Below are 12,230 nucleotides of genomic sequence, written 5' to 3'. Positions count from 1 at the left end.
CACTTCAGTTTTAAATATCAAAATAAGCCCTTGCAAAGTATTTTACTTTTGCTATTAATAATTCATAATTTTGCAAGCATAAAATTTATAAAACAAACTTTAAGCTTAAGTTTGATATTTAATAAAATTAAGAAAATAGAAAGATACTCCCCAACATTTTTACCCTAAATTTCAATTAGATTTAAAAATATTGCAAATTATAAATGAGCTAACAAACTTTCCAAAATAAAGTTAATGAGATTTTTTAACAAAAGACAAATATTACTAAAGTTTTAAAGGTGTTTATGAGTCCTTTTATAAGAATGTATCATAAAAGGTCTGTTTTTATGCATGTAGCTATTAAAATAAAACAGTTGTAAATAAATAATGATCCTAATATTTAACTACTTTTTAATTCTATGAATTAGTCTGTCATTTAAAAGCAATAACAATCATTTTGATTCTTAGGACAATTTAATTTTCTATTCATTCAAAAAATGCATTAATATATGTGATTGAAATGCCTTTTGTAGGGGCAGGTGGAGGTTCCCATTAAAAAAAAGTTTTTGTGAAGTCATTTTTAAAAAAAGAAAAATCTTGAACGGTTAATTTCTTTGGTAAAGAATATTTGTCATCTAGCAACACTGTAAAGAAAAACTGTATTGGTTCAGTGGTTTGCAAGATCCTTAGGTACACACAGATCTTGTTCCTTAATATAAGGCACGTCCTAGAGGCCTCTAGCGGCAATTTATTTTTTTCTTTAAAATCTATGATCAGTTGTTTACCAAAAAGTATTTAAAAAGGCAGCAAGGCTGTGTCAGTTTTGAAGAACGTAACTTTGAAACTGGCGCCGCTTTGCTGCCCCTTTAAATATATTTTTGTATCTTTTAGCTAATTATTTTGGGAGGTGTTGGTACCCTCCCCCAAAATAGTTATAAACCTGCTAAGGATCTATGAGGAGCTTCATTGTAAAGGTGAACTGTATTAGTTCAGTGATTATCATGATCCTTTTTTACACGCAGACAGACAAAGATCCTGTAAGTTTATTTTGATGAGAATGACCATTCTGGTCAACACCAATACATCCAGATACATCAATTCATGTACAAGGTCCTACCTGTTACCCTACTTTTCATGTATACAAGTTTTTTAATGTTATTGTTGATGCATAATGACTCTAAAATGATAATATAAGAATGACATAATCAAAAAGTCTCAAAGAACAGAGGTGAATTCTTAAAAAACTTTTGCCCCACTTAAATCAGTGAGGCAAACCAAAAATTTAGAGGGGATAATTTTGCCCCTTTAAAATTTTAGTGGGGCAAAAGTTTTCTTAAGAATTCACCTCAGATATAAAAAAAAATTTTAAATTATTTTAAATTGGGGATCTAATGTATCTGGTGACTTTTATGTTGTGTTAAACAGAAAGTTTTGGTTATTTGTGGAATAATTTTCAGTAAGTTAGAAATGTTTCTCATAATCTAACATTTTGCTAAATCTATCATGTAGTACAATTCAAATAATGACCATGCAATGCAGCCCTATTTTTGTGGATGTTTTTTTTACATCTAGGTGGTCTTCACCTTTCATGTGCAAAACACAGCATAATGATTATTTTAATTGTTCTATTTTACAGTGAATTGGATATTATTTGATATCATTTTTCATGAGTTGTCAATATTTCTTCATATCTTATATCATAACCTGTATGACAAACTGCTCCCTATGAAGGTTGATTCACCAAACTTACAGTCTATCCTATATAAGTACAACATCATAAAAAAGTTAAAGTCTATTAAAAATTCTAAATATACTGTACCTAATAGTATCTTCACCAACAAGGATCCTACAATACAAAACTTTTTGTATAAAATAAACAGGGAAAAATATAGTTAGTAATTTTCAGATTCAAGATATTTTAAGTTATCATCCATACCTGTATGTACCACTTAATATGATGTTATTGTGAAAATAAAGTTGTCCACAGCTGGAAGATAAGGAAAGGTCTGCATTCAAGTAGTGATCCTGATTAGGAGGGTATAATTAAAATTAATGTTTAGGATTAAGATTAACATTCATTCAAAAAGAACATATTTAGGTAAGTAGTAAATTAGCAAGATGGAATAGTTGCTTACACTAAATCCATAACCATAGGCACAATAATCATAAGTCCAATAATCCATATATTGATTTGTTTTTATACAGAAACAGTTATTGCTCTGAATTAAAATCATTCATATAAAATAACATGCAATCAATTGTATATTTCTTTCAATAAAATCAAGTTTTAAGATCTACATTCTGATACTTACATAACCTCCAATACTAATATAGCCATCTCTTATTTTATGGTAGTCATTGTCTCCATATTTTCCTCTACATGACTCAATACATTGGATATGGTATCCAAGCTTATAGGTAGCTACACCATTCAATTGTGATGCATGTTCACTCTAGATATATAAACTCATAAAAATTATAAATTTCATTATCAAAATTTATGAAGTATTTTGTTCATAATTGTTTAAGGTTGAAAAATCTTTTAAATTTTGTAGATTTTAAGATTATCACCTTTTCACTATCCACATAGTTACTATCTAGGCATCCTTTAGATACTACAACATTTTTTTATTATTTCAATCATTAATATTAAGTAAAATTCTATTACTTTAAATTTTATAATAAAACTTACCTAGAGTGTAACAACTCCGCAAATAGAAGAACATGAAGAGAGTAAGAAACTCAAACATTTTTATGTTATGCAAATTTAAAGTGAACAAGTATTATCATTTTATAATAATCTGAAATTAAAATAAAAATGCTTTGTGTAAAATCTATGCAAATTTGTGAGCAAAAAAGCTTTTTTTGTAAAAAATTGTTGTTTATAATAGTTAAAAAACAAAAAAGTAACTCTTAACAAAATCGTACTTTATGTTCTTAAAAAAGCATGCCAAGCATTCACCCAAGTAAAAGAGATGACTTGGAATTTATAATCATAACCTGTAGGCTAATTGACTTCCTAATAATGAAGTTTCTCCATACTTGCATGCAACTCTAGGAAAAGAATAATTCATACTTTTTAAATATTTGATAGAAAGAATATTCTAAAAATTCATAAAATGTATGTAGTTTTGTATCTGTATAGAATTTTATAATGGAATTATATTGATAGTTTTGAATTATCAAGTCTTTAAATTTTATAATACAAAAAAATATGTTTTACCGTACTATATCTCCATTTACAGATAACCTACAAAGTAAAGTAATATAAAATTATCATATTTCAACATTCTGGATACTTTAAAAGTTTAATTAAATCTGCATAAAGTTTATATGCTTCCAAAAACTTTAACATACCTATAGTATTCAGGTAGTAGAATATTATTTTGAAAGTAGAGCTGCCCACAGCTCGAAGAGTGTTGGAGATCTGACATTTTATAATGGAACTGAAAAATACAGGGCATTCTAATATTTTGAAATATTTTGAAAATTTTTTTTTTTTATAGATTTACTTTTCAATATAAATAACTTACAGCATATTTACTACTACAATATTCACTACCAATTTTCCATTTGTGGGCTTCTCTATTCTCTATGCAGTAGCACTTTTTATCCTGAAATATTACATAATTGTATATAAATATGTTATGGTATAATTGTTGTCATTATCATTTATGTCTTTCTTTGTAAATCTAGTAACAAAAATGAGTGCCTTTTAGGTGCTTTTGAAAAGTATTGAATTTTTTACTTGTGTCTCAAATAGTTGGAAAAACTTACTGGTTTAACACCAAGATAGTCATCATCATAATTATTTGAATGTTTTCCTCTACAAGATTCAAGACATTGCATGTGAAATCTTTCCTCATTTGTTGATATATCAGAAGTAACTGTATTAACTTGCGAGTTATCTTTATGAACTTTATGATAGTCCAAACAACCTCTTGAAGCTAAAAATAAATACGAAAAATCTTGTTGTTTTAGATTGATGGATTGTATTTTGGCCACATTTTGCCTGTTGAATATCACAAACGGGCAGGAAGACTATAATTTAACTTTAAAATTTTATTTTGTATATGGATCTTCTACATAAGTTTTTAATTAATGTTACCTATATTTGAAAAAGCAGAATGAATATTGGAGATTTTTGTCGAAAAAATCAATAAGAAAATTACAATCATTTTATCTGTAAAAAACAACATTAGTCAGCCAAGCTATTTTATAACCCTGATTTAAAGGGTGTGCAAAAAAAATGCGGTTATTTTTAAAATTAAGATTGCGCGGCTTGTGTTAATAGTAGAAAAATGTTATGCATATCGTTAGAACCGCTATGAAGTCTATTTTTTGGAAATATAAAAACGATTCCTGTGCTACGTATAGTTTAGGAGCGATGTGGTAAAATGTCACAACTGCCTTAAAACTTGACTATAACAATATAGAGGTGTGATATAAACATAGGTGGACAGACGGGGACGGGTTATATCATAGAATAGTTTTGCTTTAGCTAAACTAATCAAATAACTCAGAATTAAAATCAATAATTTATTCACTATATAATCACTTTAACATCTTGGTTATAAATTAACCTGGAGAGTTACTTTTAGAGAGATGGGTTTCAAGATGTATTTAGGCAATCTTATTTCTAAATTAAAGTCTTAAGACGGTTTTAAGCTATTTATATGCCCTATTTCCTATCCCTCCTGATAGAAAACCCTTAGATACCCAATTGCAAAGCCAATAATCTTATAGTATAAAGATGTAAGGGTTTAGTCTGTACAACAAGCAAACTCCAGATTTCAACTTAATAAGTGCCAATAAAAGCTATAGCCGAATCTATCTATTAATTTAATCTATTTAGTAATATTTAAAATAAATATTAAAATGTGTAGGTATTTGTTAGATGAAAGGGGACTATCCACGAACAAGAGCACGTGATTTTAAGTACCATCCAGCATTGATCCTAAGTATTTTCTTTCAGAATATAATAGGTCACTATTAATCATAAGTATATCGACGAGAAAATTTATTTTTCACCACTTCAAGTTGAAGAAAAGTAAAAAATGTCCAGCATTTTTAGTCAAAATTCTATCAACGTTTTGTTGAGTTCGAGGTGTCTTTAATTGTCCATGTTGTCAAATGCTAAAAAAAAATTTAAAAGTCAAAAGTACTTTATTTATTTCTCAAATGTATATTTAAATTAACGCTAATATGGATTAATTTACAACATACTATTCGCAAATGTATCATCAAATATTCATTTTATTAACAAAATTAGCTTCATAAAAGTATATGTTACTATTGTACATAAAAGTAAAACATATATATTATAAACTAATACATATTGAAAGTCATTTATACTGTACTCATGTCATAGTCCAAATATGTGCCTGTACAAGTCAAGTTTTTAAGTAAAAGATTTACCACATATATCACATAACTATAAGTTTTCAAAATCAATCAAAATACCTAAAAAAAAACATGGTGAAACCTAAATTTTCTCGTCAATATATTTATGATTAATGGTGACCTATTATATTGTGAAAGAAAATACTTAGAATCACGTGCTCTAGTTCGTGGATATTCCCCTTTGATAATGACCACACAAGGACTAGGAGCATTTTATATTTAACTTATCTGAAGATCTCTTTGTAATTTTAATTTAGTTTTGTCTGCTAGGATCATAATATATTTAGTGAAATTCTCTGCGCCAGTGCCCAAAGACTTTCAAACAAACTTTTGTACAAGAAAGAACCATAGAAGGTTGACTAATCCAAATATATTCCTACCATTGAGTTGTGTGTTTTTCCTTGGATAGTCTCTTTTTAACACCAGTGTCGCGTATTATTCCAAAGACTTTAAAATTAGCCAAAATAAGAAAAGTCGTATTTGAATCAGTGCCCTTATTTTAAGAAAGCCAAAAAAATCCATTGACTTATCCAAATAACCATGAAAACCCTGCTCAACACTTCAGTTATAAGACCTTAGTATTTACTAATCTTGTGAATTTTTACATTTCCACCTAAAATATGTTTTTGTACAGGTTTTTAACAAATTTCATCTACCAAAAAAAGTTACTGCAAATTAAGGATATTTATTTACTGCAGCACTAAAACCTGCAGCTGACAAGAGGGACACAGAATTACTGATTATAATTCCAACAAGGAATATAAAATGAATATACTCTTGACCAATTAATAAGACTCAGGCCTATCCAAAAATAATTATATGATATTTGTTGCAGGTTTTGAAAAACTATGGATAAAGTGATTGTTAATGAAACTAAAATCGCTAATTTTATAATTTGCTATCTTATTGTTTACTGAAATTGATTAATATATAATGGTTTTAAAAAATTATGGATAGTTATTTCTTGCATCGTATTATAAACAGCTTTCCGCGGATATAGAATGTACAATTATAAGATTAAAACAAGTTTTTTTAACCTCGAGGTGCCGAAGGCAAGGGATAAAAAAACTGGTTTTAATCTTATGAATGTACATTTATATATTTGTAGAAAACTGGATATAATACGATGCTAGACAAAGTTTTTTCGTATGGATGAGAACCGGTTTCTATCCACCAGATTCGAATGAATATGAGAATAGTTATTTCTCGCATCATATTATAAACAGCTTTCCGCGGATATAGAATGTACAGTTATAAGATTAAAACTAGTTTTTTTAACCCCGAGGTTAATATTCGTAGAAAACTGGATATTATACGATGCTAGACATATTTTTTTCGTATGGATGAGAACCAGTTCCTATCCACCGGATTCGAATGAATACGAGAAAAATCCTTAATTTATAACCATTAGTTCTGAGTAAATATCTATATTACTTATCCTATGTTTTTATCATTTATTTTTTTAATACCAAAACCTATTAATAATTTAACTTTCAATAGATTGTTCAAAAAAGGAATGTATTTTTAAAGAAATCCAATAGAATAAAGAATCATATTTTGTTAACCTATTTTTCAAACTTTATCAATTTGGTAAAAAAGTGATTTCTATGTCAAAGTTGCTCTAAACTTATTAATATACACGATTTTGAGAAATTATGTCGTGTATATTGGCTAAATGAATTGGTGATGAATAAAAAATAATATTGAAATAATAAATTTTTTTCACAGGGTTTGATCCAACAAATAAATAGTTTAAAACCTGTTATATAGGGTTATATAGAATATACGTGGATATTATGACAGGTTGCTAACATGGACATCAATTTTTGGTCTGTTAATTCATTCAGCAAGAGGGAAGAGGATGGGGTAAACAACATGGATTGGGTAATTTTAATTTTAATTTCTATAAACTTGACGTGCTTCAAGGTTTTTGTATGCATCAAAGACTAAACTACTGTACACATTAATAAACTTGAATATGGACATTTATTCTTGAGTTTGAAAATGAAATAGGAAAAAATTATATTTAATAATTTAAAGACAAAACACAGTTCAAATCTTTTATAGGAGTATTTTACTCCCTTCTCACAAATTTACCCATCATAAATGCAAAAGTTGGGTCTGAGATGTATTACCTTAATACAAAGGGTAATTCCAACCCCCAAAAAAACAGAAATAAAAAAAAAGATTTTTTTCATATTAAATTTAATTTTTATGGCAAATGTTGAGGCTTTATTTTTCTCTCTCTAAGAAATACATTCTTGTTCCAGAAATGCTGAAAAAGTTTACCTTTTATAATGTACATTTATGAAAGAATAAAAAGATATTAGTTTTTGAATAATTTATTATTCTAGACTTTGATATTTGACCAGTAAACCACTTCATTCTTTTTTAATTGAAAAATAAATATAATTTTAATAATTCAAAGAAAATCAATTTTTAACCAATAGATATAAAAATGTGGATATTGTTATTGATTCTCGTATACCCTGATAGTTTTTTTTCTATAAATAACAATGACTCTCGTCACTCGCCCTTATGACTTTACCCCATCCCCTTCCAAGAATTGACCAATATCTGAGGACTATATTAGCATCTTAAATTGACAAAAAAAAACCAGGGGGACTACGAGATATTGAGATACATTAAAAAGACAAGTTATTTCTTACTAAAATGCAGAAATATTAATATTAATTTTACCACCACTGTTATTTACAGTTAAAAACGACAATAACATTAAAAACCCGAAACTGTAAAAGAGGTGCATAAATTCATAATGAACATAAATGAAACTGTACAAAATCTATTTTAGGAAACATGATATAAAGCCTCATTAAAGTCTAATCTAAAATCAATCAAAAAGATTGGTCTGCCTCGAATATTCATTAAGATTAATGACAGTAATTATATTCACATTAATATTTGGAAACAAATTTGGGAAGTTTGAATTAAAGTCAAATAATTTAATCAATTAATATATCTTTTTTTCAACAAAATTTTTGATATCATTGATTTAATCAATAACACATATAACATAAAAAAATCCTTTTTTTCAATTCCATGTTATAAATCATTATTATCTAATTGAGACATAAAAAAAAACTAGAAATAAACAATTTAAATAAATTAAAAACTACACAAACATGCAGCAAACAGAACGTGGAGTTGTGCTATAAAAAGCTTCAAGTGCAGTGGCAAAATAAAATCATATATTTTTATGTAGTTACCTGTATGATAAATGTTTGGCTATAAAGCTATTTTTCACTTGAAAGTTACAGAAAACTCTAAAATGTACACATTCAACATTATTAATTTAGTAAAGGTTTGGCAGCTGCAGCTTATTATGTGTTTCTTAATATCAATCAGAAACTGCAGACCCTATCCAATTTTTAAAGATATTGCGGTTGAAGCTGCAGTCATTCTGCAATTTTTTGGATAATCTGTACTGTACAGATAAAAACGCCTTCCTCTCAAAGAATTTCTTTTTATTAGATTATGAATATCACTTTATTTTTTTTTTTAAATGTTTATCGTCTAACTTTTGTTTCAGTTAAAATGTTTCTTTTTGAATGCTTATAAGTGTATACAAAAATGATACCTAGCAGTAGCTTTAGTTCCCAATGTATCACAAACTGATACTTCTCCATCATCAGAAAAGTCATCACCATAATATCCATTATTAGGTTTACCATAGTAAGGAGCTGTTTCAGTGGCGTTGACACAAGGTATTACTTCAATACTGAAATTATTTCAATTCATTTGATATCATTATATTCTTACACTACAAGCTTACTTTGATTGTATTATCCAAAATCCAGAGACAGCTGTTTAAAACAAGCTCTAAATAATCGGCCACTGCATGCAACTAACAGAAAGGATGCCCAGGTTGTTCTTAGTATAGGTAGATTTTTTTTGTATTATAGAAATCATACAAAAGTACTATGGTATCATTTTTTTTTAAATTTTGTACTGTAAATTTTTTTTACAATTTATGTTGACAGACATTCTCAACTGACTTATTGAGAAGCTTTGCTTGATACTATTACGTGTAATTGTAGGGTCGATAAACGTTTTTCTGAAACATTATTTCTGCACAGCTTTCACTAACTTCAAGATCTTCTATCCTGTACACCTAAGGTTTAAAAATACAAATATAATTAGATAGATAGATATGTAAGGCCTAGGATCAGGGACGTACAGGGGAGGGGGTAAAGTGGTGTTTACCCCCCTGAAAAGATTTGTAACAACCTCAAAAAATACCCCAAACCCTTTTTGGTGGAGATTTTTATTCACTTTTCTCTAAGAATATTTATGGGAGGTCTTCTTTTTCTGTGAGTGATTTCTCTCGGGAGCGTGGCTTGTTGTGGTACTCTCCCTTAATCTACTTAGAAACCTTATCAGGACCTATGAGAAGAGGCTTAGATCACCATTTCAATGTTTAGGATATATTTTTCACTTAGATTAAAAATTAATTTAGCATGTTTGTTTATTAAAAAAAGCGTTTTCTGAATTTCATTATTATTTAATTATTTTAAAATCTTACATAAAATACTCTATTTCCACTGCAATCTTCAAACTAAAATTGAGAAAGTATAATTAATGAAGTACAATCAATAAGATAAGTTTTTTCTTCAAATTTTAAAATTAATTTACATGACAAGACGAAGGTAACAATAAAATTGTCGGCAAAACCGCCTATTTTTTCTTAGGATTAATAAGTAATTATTAAGAGGTTTATCATCCAACATAGTTGCAAAACACTTTCTAATAATCATAGTATAGGAAATAAAAAAATGAATACTTACTACATTTTCCTTAGCATGGGAACACCAACAAGCCCGTTTCTAGACAATTATTTAAAATCATTGATTTTGTATTGTTTCCTGATACTTTTTTGGCCGGATACCGAATATCCGGCTGATGTCTAATGCCCCATAACTGGGATGTTGAAGGAGCGAAAACATTTTTAATAAAAATTGGCTGCTGTTTAGCCGCCGACTGCCGGCTATGGCGGCTGGCAGCTTCCAAGTACAGCTGCCGCCGCCAAAAATCATGTTTTGAGATTTTTAATATAAAATTTTCAATTTTCTTCTATCTTCAAAAAAAAGAAAGTTACAGCAATTTGAAATTTAAAATGTAGGTTTTTTGTAGTATAATATAAAAGAATATATTACAGAAAAATCCGGCATCTGGCTGGATATCCGGCTCAACCCTAATTGTTTCATATACTACATTATCAATTTATCCAACCCCTAGTTAGATATTAATCTCTTTGGGAGGGAAGCGCACCCTCAGTCATGCGTCGTGCTCTTTGTGAAAATTCCTTATGTTCCCTGAACCTTACTCCGATGAATCAGAAAGACAACATTTCCTCAACAAATCCCACCTCCGAGCGCGTTTTTTCCTTTGTTTGTTGGAGAATGCATATTTTTGCAAAGATGTGTTTATGTGTTGAAACCCTAATGTAAGTCTGTCCGGCTTGCATGAGACATAACCCAGGTAAAATATTACATGTGTGCAGTAATGTATAAGGCTTAAAATTCAATTGAAATTCTTCCGATAAGTAAAAAGCTAATTATTTTCTTTGTTATTTAATGAAAAGACCAATTGTGCCTATGTTACCTGATTATTTAACATAATATGCTTAAGATCGATGCTTTGTACTTGCTCAAATCGATTGTGATAATCTTTATTACTTGATCTGATTATCACATTTATATGTATTATTTAATTAACGTATTTTATATTTTTTTAGACTCTTGGTTTTCATCTTTAAATACGCGAGATTAGTAAACCAGTTTGGTTCATCCCTAATCGGACAGCTAGTTGTGGGTCGATTTATAATCGCTACGGTTTGACTGCATGTGTAAGATCTCAAAGTCAAAACAGAGCGAGACACTTACAAATTTATTGATAGCTATCCATGGATGAGTATCAGAAGATGGACGACACCACTCAATACATTGATATGGCTCTAAACTTGGCAGAATGTCAATCTAAAATATATGATATAAATGAGATAATATGACAACTTAGTTCTGAGACACATTACAATCTTTCCCGATTTTGTATTACTTTTGCGGAACATGATTCCAGCTACATCATATTTTTCTTTCCCGAAAAAGGGAAGAGGGAAGAAAATCTCTTCAAAAGAGATGGGGAAAACCCCCTTTTCTCCCATCTCTTTTTTTCTTCCCCCCTTCCCTTTTTTTCTTCCCCCCTTCTCTTTTTCGGGAAAGAAAAATATGACGTAAATGGAATCATGTTCCACAAAAGTAATACAAAATTGGGAAAGATTGTAATGTGTCTTATAAATTTGGTCAATAGGGTTCTTAAAATATAAATCGGTTATTATAGCTGTAAAAATCTAACCAAACTTTATTATGTTATTTTTTTCTATTAATTCTTTAAAATAAAATAATATGTATTACCAAAAGCTAATATACTGAATTATTTTTTTTAAATATTTCTGGTTTAGAAATAAATACTTTACTATAACAATTCTTTTTGATTTATGACCCTAGCATAACATTGAATCTAAAATTTGCCTGAATACTTTTTTTTTAAAAGAATTAAAATCGGCCTAGTGAGCTATTACCTAGCCGATTCTGTGATTTTAAGTAATTTTTGTTTAAAACATAGAGTTTTGATAACTACAAAAATAAATTGTTTTGCTAACGATAGGCTTTGCCTTCTTTCAAAAGCAAAGTGAAAAATATTTTACCTTAAAGGGTTCTCCTAATTTAGGAAAACGCACACATCCAAGCATTTCTTAACAGAATAAAAAAAAATTGTGTGGCTATGCATGCCGGGCATCACAAAAATGGTTGTAGAATATATGGCTATTG

This window comes from Acartia tonsa, chromosome 11, assembly GCF_053477335.1.
Source record: "Acartia tonsa isolate MP-2025a chromosome 11, ASM5347733v1, whole genome shotgun sequence".
NCBI lineage: Eukaryota > Metazoa > Arthropoda > Copepoda > Calanoida > Acartiidae > Acartia > Acartia tonsa.
The sequence above is the reverse complement of the archived record's forward strand: the minus strand, read 5'-3'. Positions refer to the sequence as shown.